The 18,673-nt window shown below is 41.2% G+C and overlaps 1 protein-coding gene across 5 annotated transcripts in view; it reads right to left on the bottom strand.

The window, feature by feature from the left end:
* sipa1l2 (signal induced proliferation associated 1 like 2) overlaps nucleotides 1–18,673 on the bottom strand; it is a 581,962-nt gene that overhangs the window by 539,830 nt on the left and 23,459 nt on the right. Inside the window, exon 1 of one of the 5 annotated variants that reach the window (XM_068020928.1) lies at nucleotides 16,172–16,309. The exons of the other annotated variants lie outside the window; for them this stretch is intronic. The gene's annotated coding sequence lies outside the window, so the exon portion shown is untranslated. Of the gene's footprint in view, nucleotides 1–16,171; nucleotides 16,310–18,673 lie in introns of those variants that run through there. 5 annotated transcript variants of the gene reach the window in all.

Below are 18,673 nucleotides of genomic sequence, written 5' to 3' on the forward strand. Positions count from 1 at the left end.
CTGGGGACTCAACACCATTAAATACGCAAGCCAGGACGCAAGGGCTATCTGCATAATAGCTTGCAGATCCATGTTTTGCACAATTCTAGGACAATCAGTCCCACCTCTGAAACATAACATTCAAAAAGATAACGGTTAACTTCCTAAACACAATGAACAACTTCATAAAACTAATTTCTAAGATTTGCCAGTTCTGATGAAGGGTCGCTGACCTGAAACGTTAACTCTGCTTCTCACTCCACAGATGCTGCCAGAACTGCTGAGTATTTCCAGCATTTCTTGTTTTTATTTCATAAAACTTATTTTCCTTCCTGAGATACAGTATATATCCTGTAAACAATTCCCACTCACTCTAACAAGAGGAAGCTGGATGGCCACCTGAGAGAAATAGACTTGCAGGACTACGGGGATCGAGCCAGGGAGTAGGACTGACAGCATCGCTCCATGAAGAGCCGACATGGACTCGATGGGCCAAATAGCCTCCTTCTGTACCGTAAATGACTAAGACTCTAATGATTAACCAATCATTTTATGCTATAAAGAGGAAAGGCTCAGGAATGAAATTGTTTGCCTCCACATTTTTAGTAGCCAAAGGCTTGGTTCCAGATCTTGATTTGCAGGTGGCTTCAATGTATAACTGACCAAGATTTCAACAGTCACACTGCTCACAGTGAACACATTTCCTGGCTACAGAACATGTAACACCAGCCATATTTGCTTAACTGTTGTGCAAAGTAAGTTATTAGACATTTCTTTTGAAAAGAGATAGAAAAAGCCAACTGCCTCTTTCCACTTGCCTACAACCAAAGGTATTGAAACTTCAACAAAAAAAACACACACCTCTCCTGTGGCAATGCTCACAATGAGTCAGATATGCTGCTTTATAATTACAGAACTGTTACACTGCATAACATGCAATGTATTATAATATGTGATCTCCTCTGGTTTTTCTTACAAAAAAAAAAATCACTTTGCCTCTTCCTTTCCCACTCTGTCTTCCTACTTTTCTTTCTGTCTCTTCATCTCTCCATGACTGACATATACTTTCTCAATGGTGTGTCTGTCTTTTTTGTTTCTGACTTCCTCTCTCTGTAGTAACCTCTCTCTTTTGTATGTTCCCAATGTCAGTGTAGCTGTCACAAATATTCCTTTATGGAGGTCTCAATACTTACCTCCTTTAAAATCTAGAATGTACAGGTTGGAAGTGGGGTCAGAGAAAGCCTGGCACATCTGTGGAGAGGAGCAGGGAGCTTGTGCGAATACTCAGGGCTCAACCAAATAATTCTAATCACATTGTGTTCCTGGATCCTGATGTCGGAGTCGGCCTCTCCACAATTCCTTTCCCATGGTTTTGGTGTCCAATGCAGAGTTTCCACAGTTTTTAGCATTCTACATCTAATTTGCATAATTTTAGCATCTCTCATAAGCTTTTGCAGTAATGTATTTTTCTTTTTCGGCGCTTTTGCACATACTACTGTTGAAATTTATTCAAGATACATTATCTAACAAAATGGCTTTAAAATTATATCAATGTTAGGTGATGCTGCTGGAATTACATTTAATTAGCATTATATGTATTCTTTAGTCCCAAATTGTCTTACTGAGTTTGTATTGGACATCTAGCTGCTCAGACCTGACTTGTATAGATTTTGAATATTAATTTATTTCTGCTGACCCTCCCTCCCAAAAATATATAAAGTTTAAATACGTCCACATACAATCCTCAATTCCATCGAGGGGTTGAGCTAAACAGTATTTTACTAGACTAATAATCAAGAGAATGCAAAGGTCTTGGGACATATTACTACATTAAAGGTGCTACATAACTACAAACTGTCAATGTCTGCAGGATAACGACAAGTCACTGTAATGTTCAAATTGTTCAATTTAAATTGTACATATTTTATTTCCAAACCAGAAAATAAGAGACGCCTAGATCTGATACTTATCATTCACTGCTACTAAGTGACTGCATGAGTCTACGATAGGACAATAAAACCTACTTTCAACCATGATCTTCTTCAAGTAGTGCTACAAGATCTTTTACATTCACTTGCGAATGCAGATGGAGCCTTGGTTTCATGTCTCATCCACAGAACAGCATCCCCAACAGTGCAGCACTCGAGTGGCAGCCTGGATTGTGTGCTTTTATCCATATGTTTGTTTAAATCTGTCAAAAAGATTTGGTTTCTGTGCTGGAAATAAAAATTGCACAAAAATGTGTTTTTCAGGAACAGGCAAAGAGAGAGATGAATTTTGAGAGCCTAGGGTTTGCAATCTATTAATAACAACATGTCTCAATCCTTCCCCAAGGATGTTGACAATTCTAAAAAATCATGGTCTTAAAACTCCTCAGCAAGAAAAGGAACCTCCACCACACACACAAAGAAAAAGGAAACTACTTTAAAGTTACAGAACATAACCAGGCTCTACACTCATAAAACATTGCTGCAGTTTACATCACAGATACATGTTCTGTAGAAAAAAAATTACCATACCAACCCCACTCCCTAGGTGATACACTAGAAGTCATCTCAGCTTAAAAAAAATGTCTGTACTAGTTTTGAAGAAAACAAACATTCACATACGGTAACCTTAATTTTCTAGAACTTTCAGAGAAGTGAAACGTTCTTAAAAATTGCATTTTAAAAACTGCAGCAGTAGTATGAGAAACTGATGCCTCATCAACTCGTTCCATAAAGCTCCAATCCTGCCTTTCAAATGGTCTGATTTCTTTAGTGAACTTCCAGTTTGCCTTCCAATTGATCCGATTGGTTCATATTGACAACCTCCAATCCCAGTGCAAAAGGCTGATTTTTAAGGAAACACTAAGAAACTGCTGTATGGGTTGAAACCCTACCTGTCATCTGAGAAAGCTGAATTCTTCTATTATGCAGAAGTCCATTCCAAATATTGATTACTGTGTTAAGAACTTCTCAGCCCTAAATTTTCCCCTTACTGGTTTGACCTTGTGCCCTCCCCTCACCCTTACAATTTGAATTTTTTCCAGATTCATTTTTTCCATACATTTAATGCCTTGGATATCTCACATGTTCACACTCAATTCCTTCAAATCAAAATTTCAGAAGAAATGCACCATCATTTCACTAGTTTATAACAAGTTTAACAAGTTATACATTATCAACCGTTTGATTTTATCTTTACTATCTTTGAGGCGGTATCCAAATCCACTTGTCCAAAGACATTCATCTCTTGCAACACACACAACTTACTTGAAAACTATCCCTTTGAAGAATAGTTAAATTTTAAATTAATTAGAAGCATTCAGGACACATAAAAAATCCTGGGGAAAAAAGTACCAGAGAAACGTTAGTTTATAACTACATCAGTGGAAGGAGGATGAGGCAGAGGCCAACGATTATTCACAGGATTTTGTTTATCAAGGCATACTGCACACCTCCGACTAGCCAGTTATTGTGCAATATTTGCAGATGTGTGGAAGCAAGTCAACTACAACCTTCTCAGCTTAGAAATGGTTTGTGTGGATGTAAAGCTGCAGGGGTGGTAGGGGTGGGGTAAGAGAAGACAAAAAAGAGATGCAAAAATTTGGGGTTCAAATTTTCTAAGGTACAACATACTAAAAGTATCAAGAACACAAATGTTGAGTATTCAAATGATACAAAAAACATAAATCCATTATTGTAGTCTCTTTTTTGTGCAGCAGCAGCTTTAAGCTTCTTGTGTGTCTGGCTGAGTTATTCGCACTCTCACCACTGAGTCACAAGGCTCTGGGTTCAAGTCCCACTGCAGGACTTGAGGACAAAAATCGAGGCTGACATTCCACTGCAGTACTGAGGGAGTACTTCACTGTTGGAGGTGCTGTCCTTCGGAGGTGCTGTCTTTTGGATGAGATATTAAACCAATGCCCCATCTGCCCTCTCAGAAAGATGTCAAAGATCCCATGGCACTATTGTGAAGAGGAGCAGGGGAGCTATCACCAGTATTCTGGCCAATATTTATCACTTAATCAACATCACAAAAACAGATTATCTAGTCATCATCACCCTGCTGTTTGTGGAAGCTGCTGCACACAAATTTACTCACACATTTCCTGCATTACAACAGTGACTATAGTTCAAAAGTACTTCATTGGCTGTAGAGTGCTTTTCTTTTTTCCCCTTTCTCTTTTCATAGAAATACATTGACTCATTCACTGAACCATATTCTCAGTGCAACAAACAAATGAAAGAAAGTATTGTGCTTGTTCAGTATTTTTCCTTTGACTTAATCATTTTTTCTTATAACTGACCCATTCAAGTTGAACAGTAAAGCTTTAAAGAATCATCATGAAAATAGCCTCTTTTACAGGACATGAATTTGACCGTTAAGTACCGTTAGAGTAGAGAATACGGTACTTAGTTTCTCACATGATTCAAATCTCTCATTCTTTTACATCCAACTTTACATACTTTGGAACTAAAGACAATGACACCCCATTCACATGTACCGTTGACCTGAACATTATTTGGTAATTTATTCAAGGAAGTGAATCCAAAATATGAATGAACAAATCAACTAGTCATTGCATAGTTCACTGGGATTCTGACTGGTCTTCAAGTGTGCAAGCGCATACATATACAGCGCTTCCCCACATCACAACAATCACTACTTTAAAATAGCTCATTGGCTGTAAAGCACTTTGGGTCATCCTGAGGTCATGAAATGTTCTGTAGAAATGTAAGATTGCAAAATCTTCGAGTAGCATTACTTTTCCATTGTAAACAATGTTGTCAAAAACTCATTCAAAAGTGATAACTGTTACTTAAAGGAATCGGTTAAGAAATAATTAAAAAGAAATTGTGACTGGCCTATTTATGACTACTGCTAAGTGAACTATACATGAACAACTTTTAAAGGCCTCTCATTCCATTAAGATCTTGGTAGCTTTTCTACTCCTTCAGTCACTCATTCAGTGGTTCCTTTGTGCTCTTCGCTCCCATAATAAGACAATTTAAGTTTTTTTCCTCAATTTTAACTGCTTTGAAAAGTCTTCAAAAAAGAGGGAACAGTAAGACCATATAAAGACAATTCAAGTGACTTATTTTCAGATCACAGAATTTTTAAATGGCCCTGAAAGTTGCTTTCATTATTTTTTCTTTTGATCATTTTCCATAGAAAAGATCAATGTCATATTGCGAGCAACTCTTTGTTCAACACTCACTGGCTGCACCATCCTTGTGGGGTTCTATGCTAACTTAACAGTTCAGAATGCATTTCATTTTGCACCAATGCCTTACAGCTATTATGCAAATACACACAAATCCAGAGTCACAGCCTGATCCAACACCAGAAAGAAGCAATACTCACCGAAAGTGGGGTCAGGTGCAGCCTTAACTCCACATTTACATTGCGCTAACAATAAATTTGTGTAAAGTGAAAGTCACTTCAGACTAATACTACAGTTGTTATGCAAATGTGGCCATGGTTAGTTTCCTCCATTTAGTCTCATGTCAAAGTGGGCACAAATAACTCACAACTTAGCTTAAATGCACCTTGTCAATGCTGCTGAGCTATATTACCAAAAGAATTTGCATTTATATAGCATTGAATCGTATCCTCAAAATGTCCCAAAGTGCTTTACAATAAATAGATTATTTCTGAAGTGTAGTCACTGTTGTTATGGCAAACATGGCAGCCAACTTTTTCACAGCAAGATCTTACGAACAATGAATGAATGAAGGAATGATTAGATTGAACTACTTTTGGTAGAGTTGACTGACAGAAGTATATTGGCCAGGGCAAAAAGGTTGATCATTGAACTACAAACCTTGGAAAATAAGAGTAGATGTATTTTCATTTAGAAAAATACAAGGCAGCATTTTGGAACAAGAAACATGGAATATATTTACATAATGAACAGCTATCCATTAGCAAAAGTAGAAAAGAATTTGGGATGGTTGATGAGGCTACTTCTTTACAGGGATATAACTTTAGGTTATTTGTCTAATTTGAAAGTTGTTGTTCTAACCCTGCATGAATTACTGGAAAGATCACTTTCAGAATACTGTGTATAGTTGTAGAGCACCCAGTCTTCAAAGAATACCAATGAGTTGGAGAAAGTTCAGAGAACAACCAGTATCATGGCTCCAAGTTATGAAAAGACATATACTGAGTGACTGGAAACTGTGTAAAACGGGCTGTATGCACTAGAGAATGTCTGACACAAAATGTAAATGTACACTGTAAATATAACCTGCTACTGCAAGTGTAGTGAGGTGCTTTAAGTACTGTATTGAAAGAAACTGATCTGAATTGCACTTTATGTACTGTCAAATTTGAACTGTTATGTAATCTACTTTTACAAGTTTTATGAATAAAGTATATTTTGGGGAAAAAAATCCAAGCTTTGAAAAGATGTTTTCAGAGTGGATCTATTTTCATTGGAATAGGGATTGACAGGAGAGTGTTTTGCTTACACTGTTGAGGGGAAAGGAAAATATGACTGCTAGTAGATTAAGAGCACAGAATTAAAGCACCTAACATTAACATACCTCAAGCACAAATTAAAAGGAAGAATCAGGTTTCCCCACACAGGATCATTCCTAGCAAAAGGAGTTGATGTTCAGTTGATTAACAGCTTCAGAATACTTATGGCTGGGTTTCTCCCATAACTCAGTGATTTTAACCAGTGAACCATAGTCACACGGACTAGGAAGATCCCAGTCTGTGCAACAGCAGTAGACGTTTTACATTTTATGAATCCCAAAATTAACGAGCACTTCTTATAGCTAAGCAACAACCCCTGCTGGAAATTGACTTGTGGAAATATCAGGAGAAGAATTTGTCTCAGACATATGCAATACAGGCTTGGGCAAGTACCAAAGGGCAACTAGAGCACTTGAAACCAAACTCCCTAAAGGAGAGAAATGGAGAGCATTTAAAAAGAACAGAATGAACATCTGTCTAGGAACTGATCTTGAGTTTTAAGGGTAATCAGGTTCTGTGCAGGATATCTGATTACTGAGCTCAGATAGTTAAAAAAAAAAACATGCATTAATGTAATTTTGCTGGTGGTCACTAGGGTCAAGACTTTTAATAAATGTAGGTTAATGAGACTAGAATACACATACCAGTTGCAGCTGAAAGAAAAGACCATATGGAGTTCTCATTATTTCCATTAGGATTTAAAAGAAATATAAACAAGTACTCTCACTCACTGCAGTGGCTAAAATTGAATTTGTAACAAGGGAGTATTCTTTCTGCTTCTCCAACCAATTACACACTTGGATCCTTTTACTGTAGTTAACTGGCAACTTTCTTGAAATGAATCAGTTGGCCAGCAAAATTAAAGACAAAACCCCAAAGCCACAGAAAAAAGCTCAGAAGAAATTGTGTTATTATACCACCTTTATATTACAAAACTGCTTCAAGAAGAATCTGTAATAATAATATACAGTTTCTGGCTGTGTGCATTTTCTGATTGGTTGGTGGTTTGATTTGGTGGACAGAGCCTGGCGTATAGACCTCGGTTATGAGCCCCCAGCTCTCGCTGCTCCCCAGCGCCGGACCCCACCACTCCCCGGCCTTGGTTACTGGCCTGGCTGTCACTGCTCCCCAGCCCTGGTTACTGGCCCACAGCTCTCGCCACTCCCTGGCCCCAAGCCCCATTTGCTACTAGGCCTTGCTTAGTGGCCGCCACCCTTGCGGCTCATGACAATTTGGCGGGGGGTTGGAAAACAGCATGGGAAGGGGTGGGGGGTGGGGCAAGAAGGCATGGGATGGAGGGAGGAGAGAAGAGAAGAGAAGGAGGTCAACGGGATGAAAGGGAGGGAGGGGAGAGGGGGTTTTATGGCACTGAGGGGGGGACAGAATGGGGGAAAGGGAACGGTATGGAAAGGAGGGAGGGGGAGGATGGCATAGGGAAGGGGAAGGAGGTAGAGGGAGACAGCAATGTGGGGGGGGGGGGGGGAAGATATGGCATGGCGGGGAATGAGGGAGGGCAGACAGCATGGGAGGGAGATGTCATGGAAAGGAGGGGTGGGAGATGCATGAGGGTGGGGATGAGGTGAGGGAAGACAGCATGGGAGGGATGGAGGGGCGTAGAGCATGGAAGAGAGGTTGGGATGGCCTGGAGGTGTGGAGGGGGGGATGGAAATGGCATAGGAAGAAGCGGTGGAATTAGGGATGAGATAGGGATGATATGACAGATAAAAGGAATATCCCTGCTGGGGAGCAGGGATGGCATAGGAAGGATGGAATAGCATGGGATGGGGATTTAAAGAAGTACTGTTGCAATAAAGACACTAATTTCACTGCAAATGTTTTGTAGGTCTCTGCTAGTATTCTATAATACATATGGGTATGCTAGCCACCTGGTTACAGTACTAGACTAACAACCCAAAGGTCACACGTTCAAATCCCCCACTGCAAATTGTGAAACTGAATTCAACAAATCTGGAAACACTCATTTTATTCATTTCCTCCCGGAAAGAGACCCACCATCCCTATCTGCCCTGGCCTACCTATGACTCCAATTCCACCTTATATGGTGGACTGTCAATGCCCTGGAGGAATGAGAAAGTGCCTTACTGGTGTCACCCAAATTAAATAAAATTCGCAGGGTTCATGTTGCATGTTGCTGGGCAGACTCCATGATGTGACAGCAACAAAAAATTGTAAGGTCTGATCTACAACTATTTCTGGTGGCTAGGCTGCCTGCTACTTGAGTGTAAAATGCTCAAGATTCTATTTTTAAATAGTTTTTAATTCTTTAGTGGAAAAGAGAATATAAACCCTGGATCTTTCAATCCACAAGGTTCAACCTGTATTTGCTGTAACAGATTTTTTTCCTTTCTATAGCCAGTAAGTTTCCTTTGATGCCAGTTATGAACAGTCAGATGAAGCACAGTTTTATAACAGGAGTGTTTTACCATGTAATCTATTACTATTCTGCTGCTAAAGTGCAACTGTATTTAAACCTGCTTGCCCCGTTAAGGCCATGAACTAATTAATGCTTAAAGTAACAAACTAATTGCTGTAATGAAACAAAAACTGTTTGGAAAGGGAAGCTTGTAGTCTGGAAGGTGCTTGAAAATTTCCAAATTTACAAGTCAAGGGGAAAAAAAACGATTTTTCTTTTTCTTCTGTGACAGAAATTTTAAATTTTAGACAACTCCCCCAGTGATAGATGAGCCATTGTTGATAATAAGGTTTCTTTTTATTCCTCAGTAACAGCTTATCTGTCATTACTGAGAAAACAAGATTCAAAATACTTAAATTAAAAAACCATAGTGGAAAACAGGATTTAAATGCTGGATTATTCCCCATTGTTGGGTTTCAAATATATATTTATTACATATATTACACACACAATAAAAATATACAAATACTTGTCTATGTATTGGAAGAGACCCAGGTTAATCACTCAGAAGTGGCCTTGTAGAGGCAGCATACAAGGGATCCAGGAATTCAGCAACATATCACAGACTAGGAGGGATCCAGGAATTCAGCAATATACCAAGGACTCAGATCCCTGAAGGACTGAAATGTGTTCTGGGCAATTCCTTGAAACTTTAACCATTATCTTAAGATGCTTTTAGCCCTGAAGTACAGGAAGGCTCCTTCAGTTCCTTGCTGGCTACCCTCATCCTCCCAATTCATTCGGATTCTTTCATGCTTTGCAGCCACAAAAAGAAAAACTGCATGGCAAGAACGCAAACTACTTGTTCCAATTATTATCCATTTTCTTTCTTTCTCTCCACCCAATTCCCCAACAAACAGTAGCTTGCTGGGATCTGCATTAACAGGGCAAGCTTTCTTCAACATTTGTACTCAGTGCATGAGGATAAAAACAGAGCATTAATCACATATGCATTAATTCAAATTATTCAGCAACACGAATCTTCTTGGAACTAAGAGTTCATATTCCAACATCACATCTGCAGCTTCTGTAAAGCATTGATAATTTCATTTGAGCGATAATCTATTAGTTACAATAACAAATCCTCAAATTATATTTTGGATAAATTAAATATAAAAACAGGAGCAAATTAAAGGTTGTGAGAAAATGTAAACTCAAAGATCAAGCATAATCATACGTTACTGTATTCATGGAATAATTGTAAGGCAAAATACTAAGTACTTGACATCTCAGATAGCTTTAGAAAAATCTGGTCAGTGAATTTGCATCCTGTGGTACTAAATCAATTGAGAACAGTGGGCAACATTTTAAACAGAAACCAGCGGACACAGAAACAGGCTAAATTACATTAAAAATTTCTATGATAATATTTCACAAAGCTGTTATAATCAATATATTAATATCAAGAAATATATCTCTCAAGTCAAATTGTCAAAGATTTTGAAAGTGGAAAGTGAGAAGACTATTCAATGAGGTAAATTAGAACCTGAAGATTATGAAATGGAAATTGGATATATATATATATATATATATATATATATATATATATATATATATATAAATAAATGGTGCTAAATGTAGTTTAAAGCATTTATATTAATTTAGATTGTACACTATTGAAGATCAGTGCCCCATAGTTAGCAAAACTCTCACAAAAAGGTAAAGGCTACTAATTCCACATTATATTGGTTGATCTCTCAAAACATTGCTCAGATGAAAATGAAATCTATTAGTCACTCTCTGTAGCTGTCACCCTGCTGGCCTCCCACTCCCAAGTTTGTTATTGTCCGTTACTTTATCTTGCGCTTTTTTTCCTCTCTGTACATATGGCTCTATGAACTTTGTACTGCTTTCTGTTTTTCCTTCCCTCAACAACAATTGCATTTATATAGCACTTCACCATAACAAAACACCCCAGGACCCAATAAGAAATCACTAGACTAGTAATCCAGAGCCCCAGGCTAATGCTCTAGGGACATGAGTTCAAATCCCACCACAGCAGATGGGGGAATTTGAATTCAATTAATAAATCTGGAATTAAAAAGCTAGTCTAGTGGTGGCCATAAAACCATTGTCGATTGTTGTAAAAACCCAACTGGTTCACTAATGTCCTTTAGGAAAGGAAATCTGCTGTCCTTACCTGGTCTGGCCTACATGTAACTCCAGACCCACAGCAATGCGGTTGACTCTTAAATGCCCTCTGAAGTGGCATAACAAGCCACTCAGTTGTATCAAACCACTACAAAGTCTGAGGAATGAAACCAGACGGACCACCCACCATTGACCAAGGCATCAGAAATGATGAAGGCAAACCCAGCCCTGTTGACCCTACAAAGTCCACTTTACTAATATCTAGGGGTCTGTGTCAAAATTGGAAGAGCTGTCCCACAGACCAGTCAAGCAACAGGTTGACAGTCATACTCAAGGAATCATACCTTGCAGACAATGTCACAGACACCATCATCACCATCCCCGGGTTTGTCCTGTCCCACCGGCAGGACAGACCCACCAGAGTTGGCAGGAGTTGCCCTGGGAGTCCTCAACATTGACTCTGGACCCCATGAAGTCTCATGGCATCAGGTCAAACATGAACAAGGAAACCTCCTGCTGATTAACGCATACCAACACCACCACCCCACCCCCCACCTCCCCAACTGATGAATCAGTGCTTTTCCATGTTGAACACCAATTGGAAGAAGCACTGAGGGCAGCAAGGGCACAAAATGTATTCTGGGTGGGGGACTTCAATGTCCATCACCAAAAGTGGCTCAGTAGCACCACTACTGACCGAGCTGGCCAAGTCCTAAAGGACATAGCTGCTAGACTGGATCTGTGGCAGGTGGTGAGGGAACCAACAAGAAGGAAAGACCTGCTTGACCTCGTCCTCACCAATCTACCTGCCACAGAGGCATCTATCCATGACAGTATTGATAGGAGTGACCACTGCACAGTCCTTGTGGAGACAAAGTTCTGTCTTCACACAGAGTACTCAACATCGTGTTGTGTGGCACTACCAGTGTGCCAAATGGGATAGATTTCAAACAGATTTATTAACTCAAAACTGGGCATCCATGAAGCGCTCTGGGCCATCAGCAGCAGCAGAACTGTATTCAACCACAAATCAGTAACCTCATGGGCTGGTATATCCCCCATTCTACCATTACCATCAAGCTGGGGGACAAACCCTGGTTCAATGAAGAGTGCAGGAGAGCATGCCAGGAGCAACACCAGTCATATCTCAAAATGAGGTGTCAGCCTGGTGAAACTTCAACACAGGACTAATTGCAGAAGCAGCATGCAATAGACAGGGCTAAGCGATCCCACAACCAACAGATCAGATCAAAGCTCTGCAGTCCTACCATATCCAGTAATAAATTGTGGTGGACAATTAAACAACTATCATAACAACGTCATAGTGACGTCACTCATTCACTGCACAGACTCAGTTTCATCCCGGACTCCCAGCTCAGGTAAATTTTTTTAAAATTTCAATACTTACCAGGAGAGCTCTTACCGTGTGTGTCTGGCCCGACCACGACCCAGACTCGGCCCGACCCATGTCGGGTCCCATCGGGTAGCAGGCCTCTAGTTCCAGTACAGCTACGACACTGGCATCTACCTGACAATGTGGAAAATTGCCCAGGTGTGTCCTGTCCACAAAAAGCAGGACAAATCCAACCCGGCTAATTACCGTCCTATCAGTCTACTCCCGATCATCAGCAAAGAGATGGAAGGGGTCATTGACAGTGCTATCAAGTGGCACTTGCTCAGCAATAACCTGCTCACTGACGCTCAGTTTGGGTTCCGCCATAGCCAAACAGCTCTTGACCTCATTACAGCCTTCGCCCAAACATGGACAGAACAGCTGAACTCCACAGTTGAGGTGAGAGTGAATGCCCTTGACACGAAGGCAGTCTTTGACCGAGTATGGCATCAAGGAGCCCTAGCAAAACTGGAGTCAATGGGAATCAGGGGAAAAACTCTCCATTGGTTGGAGTCATACCTAGCACAAAGAAAGATGGTTGTGATTGCTGGAGGTCAATCATCTCAGTCCCAGGATATCACTGTAGAAGTTCCTCAGCATAGTGTCCTAGGCACAACCATCTTCAGCTGCTTCATCAATGACCTTTCCTCCATCAAAAGGTCAGAAGTAGGGATGTTTGCTGATGATTGCACAATGTCCAGCACCATTCACAACTCCTCTTCTGAAGCAGCCCACGTCCATATGCAGCAAGACCTGGACAACATTCAGGCTTGGGCTGACAAGTGGCAAGTAGCTTTTGTGCCACACAAGTGCCAGGCAATGACCATCTCCAACAAGAGAGAATCTAACCATCTCCCCTTGACGTGCAATGGCATTACCATCACTGAATTCCCCACTATCAACATCCTGGGGGTCACCATTGACCAGAAACTGAACTGGACCAGCCACATAAATGCTGTGGCTACAAGAGTAGGTCAGAGACTGGGAATTCTGTGGTGCGTAACTCACCTCCTGTCTCCCCAATGCCTGTCCACCATCAACAGACAGAAGTTAGGAGTGTGATGGAATACTCTCCACTTGCCTGAGTGGATCCAACTCCAGCACTCAAGCAGCTCGATACCATCAAGGACAAAGCAGCACGCTTGATTGGCGCTCTATCCACCACCTTCAAATTTCACTTCCTTCACCACCGACACACAGTGGCAGCAGTATGTACCATCTACAAGATGCACTACTGCACCTTCCAAACCTGCAACCTCTACCAACTAGAAGGACAAGGGCAGCAAATGCATGGGAACACCACCAACTGCAAGTTCCCCTCTAAGCCACACACCATCCTGACTTGGAACTACATTGCCGTTCCTTCACTGTTGCTGTGTCAAAATCCTGGAACTCCCTTCCAAACAGCACTGTTGGTGTACCTGCATCCCAAGGACTGCAGCAGATCAAGAAGGCAGCTCACCACCACCTTCTCAAGGACAATTAGGGATGGGCAATAAATGCTGGCCTAGCCAACAACACCCATATCCTCCAAATGAATTTTAAAAAAATAAAGTGACAGTGAGCCAAAGAAGGAGCTCAGGAGGGTTGATCAAACATTTGGCTGAAGAGGTGAGTTATAAGGAAAAAAAGAGAGGTAGGGAATTGCAGAGCATGGGGCCTAAACAGCTAAAGGCACAACAGCAATGTGGTGGTGGTGGGAGGTAGAGGGCTGCTCAGGTCGGGAAAAACAAACCCGACCGAACCCAACACTGCCCGAGTCCCTCCGATTTTGTCCCAAGCCCAACCCGACTCGAACCCGCCCCGACTCGACCATCCCTTTACTTACCTTCAGACTCGGAATCCCCAGGAAGCTGCAGCACATGCGTAATGACGTTATAGTGACATCACTCGCTCACTGCACAAACTAAATTTCGCCCTGGACTCCCAGCTCAGGTCAGTTTTTTTAAAATTTCAATACTTACCAGCAGAGTACTTACCGTGTGTGTCCAGCCAGACTCGACTTGACCTAACCTGAGCCCAAACGCCGTACTCTGAAGGTGGACCTAACCTGACCCGCACCCGACACATGTCGTCGGGTCCCGTCAGGTTCGGGTCGGGTAGCAGGCCTCTAGTGGGAGGGGCAGAAGGAAAGGAGACAAAAAAAAGTTATCAGAATTCATGAGGGGGCCTGGAGAATGTTAGAGGAAAGGAGGGCAAGGCATAGAGACTGAAGCCATTGTCTGTAGCAGCAAACCCTGCCGCCCACACCCACCATAAATTCTGTATCCAAGCCATAGTTTCCAACCCTCTCCCTGGCCATTGTTTGAGGTGGCATATTGAATTCCAAACCAAGCTTCTAACCCACACCCTCAACATCACTGACCACCAATTTCCACCCATCCCAACCCCTGCTTCACCTCATTTCGTGCTGAAACCCTCATTCATGCCTTTGTCACCTCGAGATTTGACTATTCTAATGGTCGTGGCCAGTCTCCAATCTTCCACCCTCCAAAACTCTGCTGCTCATATCCTAATCCATATTAAGTCCCATTCAACCACTACCCTGTGCTTTTTGACCTAACTGATTCCCAATCCACCAGCACCTCAATTTTAAAATTTTCATCTTTGTATTTTCTTGTTGCCAAGATCCTCACCATCTCTGGGTGCCAAGATCCTCACCATCTCTGGGTGCCACTGCTGTGGGTCAGGTCGAAGAGAGAGCAGGCCTGTAAAGTCTAAATAACTAATACCCAGAATATCTCAAATGCATTATTGAGTTTGAAGACAAAAAATTCAGTTGGATATGATTCGCACCTGCCACTGATTTAAACCCCTCAAGCTTTCTATTTAAATGCACGATGCAACTGGGTTCTCACCCTGACTCATCATCTCACCTCGGAGATAAGTCACAGTTCAAGCAGATTGTTATGCAGTAACTATAATGTATTTTTAAACATGAAAGTTACATTATCCTACAAGGAAGTGGTTGGCCAGGAGACAGAACCAAGCCAGCTCAGAATTAGTGGGGTCTGGGACTGGGGATAGAACAGGAACAGCAAAGCGAAAAAGGAATCAAGAAGCCGAGCGAGCCAAGAATGGGAAGCAGTGACTCGGGAGCATCAAATATACTAGATCCCACATCCAATTGACCATGTACTGATAGTATAACAGTTACGTGGCTAGCATTCAAACAGGTTCCTGAAAATCAAATAAGATGGCAGGAAATATATTAACTTGAAATACATATTTTTTAAAAATTCATCAGTTTTTTAATTCCTTCGTCTTAAATTTAGAAGATATTCAAGCTGAAGCACGTCAACTTCAGGACAGAGAAATTATGTACTCAAGGTGCTGACCATTGCTCTTTAATCTACCATCTCAAACAAGAAGCAGAGGGAAATAGCACAAGTACACAAGGCCTAACAATCCTAAAACTGACCTCAGTTGATAGAACTTGAGTATTTTCATAACGCATGTCTGTAGAACAAGCGTTTTAAAGGTAGACTTCTGTGGAATATAACAGCTTTACATACCTAGCTTAGAAAAGGTCGGGTGTTTGTAGGGCAGGCAAAGTATCTGACATGACTCACAGAACACAAAGTATGCCAGCCATTTTGTTAGCAAATGTGAAGTTTGACCAACATGCTCCCAAAAATCTCAATTTTTTTCCCCTAAGTCCTCAAAGTGGCCATGTTGCTTTCCCACCCCACTGCAAAATAAAAATTATAATATAAAAATTCAAGTTAGCCAGGGGTGGAAATCACAAAACTGGCCCACAAATTTAACCCCACTACCCAACACCTTTCTCCCATACAGATACTCACTGTGTCAGGGACCTCAAGCTTTCTGTTCCATTCAGGGTCTCCGTCTTTAAGCTAGACCTTCAGATACAATGTTGACCGTAGGGGTCACCGAAGGGTGACGAGAGAAAACTGTTGTTTAGTGGAACATGCATACTCGGTTAGGATATTTTCCTAGCCGTTCACAATTCCATGATTCCAGCCACAGGAGATCGACAATTGTTTACTGATCAGGCTGTTCGCCACAGTGTTGAAACAGAATAAATAAAGAACTGATTTCCTGCAGCTGCAGAGTTTGTTCTTTTCTTTGTCAGTCTGTTTTTCGTTTTGTCACAAAAATGATGAAAAGGGACAGTGGTGAGTGGGGGGGGGGGGGGGTTGGGCGTGAAAAAGAGAGAGACTGGCTAATACAGGAGAATGTTTTTACATATTCCCTAAAAAAATACAGAACACAAATTTAAATGTGCTGCATCAGTAATAGTGCATCACATGTGCAAAGTGTCAGTTCCCTGACTCAGATATGCATGGACACCAGAGAGTGATGGAGGCAAGGTCATTGAATGTTTTTAAAGCAGAGGTAGACAGATTCTTGACAAACAAGGGAGTCAAAGGGTATCGGGCATAGGCAGGAATGTGGATCAGCCATGATCTTGTAGAATGGCAGAGCACGCTTGAGGGGCCGAATAGCCTACTCTTATTCCTCATTCATATATATCCTCCTGTGTGCTGAATGCTCTCCCCTACTCCTCCATCTCCAAGTGCAAATTGACTCCATCTTCCATTTCTCTCAGGCCTCAGATCACTTTTCTAAATGTTTCTATGCCTCAAACCCTCCAGAATGCTCCCTGCCTTTTGTGCAAAAAAGTTCTCAAACCCACCCTCCACTAAGTCCCTCACCACCCAGTTTCAAATTACAAGTTGTCCACTCCCTCCTCCATTCCACCCACAGAAGCCCCACATATCACAGCTCCCCAAAATCAATCCCGTCCCACAGTATATTACACCAGACAGCCAGGCCACACCTCAAATCCACAACATGTCAGATACGCTATTGCTGTATACTCTGGACTTTAAAAACTGACAATATGTTTGAGGAAGAAACAAAATTTAAGAGTGGTATTAACAGTCAGACACAAACCCAAGAGATACAGATACAATGGGAAGTGTCAAATAAAGACAAGTGCAAAAAGAACATGCAAAAAGAATTTAAAAACTAAGAAAGCAGAGAAACAGTTACAGGACATTACCATTTTAAAGCCATGGAAGTTTAACGTGCAAAAGATGTTGCTTGAGCCATTTATCTCTAGCAGATCTGATAACTTTATGCACAACTATTGTAGGCTTCCTTTAGGACACCACGGAGATGGGAACCCGACTTACAGGGAAAATGTCTATTTATTTGTCACCTTTCTAACTCATCTGTGGTTGTCTTAATGGAGACTCATTTAAAAACATTATCCATTATGTACTTTAACTTCTCACTATATCCTCTCAACATCTCACAATCGTTTTCAACTAAGAGGCTCGAGAACAAAAAGAATTAAAGGCAACTCAAAAAAATCTAGACAAATAAAAAAGGTTGAATATGCTGGGAAAAAAGATAGATATAAAATGCGAGGATTGATATTCCATAATACAGCTTACTGCACTTCATTCACTAATTCCAAGCTCCCAAAAGACATTACGCCCTTTCTCCTCCAGCTAGCACATTTGAAAATCACATAATACAAATCTTTACAGAAACTTAATCAGATTTTTTTCTAAAGAATATTTCCTCATACCCGTGTATAACTCACTAGCTGTGGAAACCATATAGTTAAAAGCAATTGGTATTTAAGTTATTGTACCCTATTTAGGTTAGGAGTGTAGAGGTTATTTTATTATTTTATTTTATTTAGAGATACAGCACTGAAACAGGCCCTTTGGGCCACCGAGTCTGTGCCGACCAAGAACCACCCATTTATACTAACCCTACTGTAATCCCATATTCCCTACCTACACAATTTACAATGGCAGTGGGAGGAAACTGGAGTTTTTTTTTAATCGAAAACCCAAGCAGTCAGAGGGAGAACTTGCAAACTCCGCACAGACAGTACCCAGATTTGAACCCGGGTCCCTGGAGCTGTGAGGCTGCGGTGCTAACCACTGCGCCACTGTGCCACCCCAAAACTATGGTACAAAACTAGCTATAGCAGCTACAAGAATGAAGGTGCTATATAAACGCACAATGTAAACAAATGACCTGTGGCGTAAATAAAAAAAAAAGACGAGTCGTAACCTCAGTTCTTATCACGGCAATTTAAATTGAACTTAATAATTTTGATAATTTGTGGGCTCGCGACAGGAAAAATAAGTTTGCGAAGATCCATCTGGGAAGCCTTCCATCCCACTACACCCCTACCCTACCCAGTCTCACTTACATGTGACTCCAGTCCCATAATATGTGGTGGACTCTTAGGGCCCTCTGAAGTGGCTTAACAAGCAATCACTTCTGGCAACGAGGGATCGACAATAAATGCAGAGAAT

The sequence above is a fragment of the Heterodontus francisci genome, chromosome 3, assembly GCF_036365525.1.
Source record: "Heterodontus francisci isolate sHetFra1 chromosome 3, sHetFra1.hap1, whole genome shotgun sequence".
NCBI classification, from domain to species: domain Eukaryota; kingdom Metazoa; phylum Chordata; class Chondrichthyes; order Heterodontiformes; family Heterodontidae; genus Heterodontus; species Heterodontus francisci.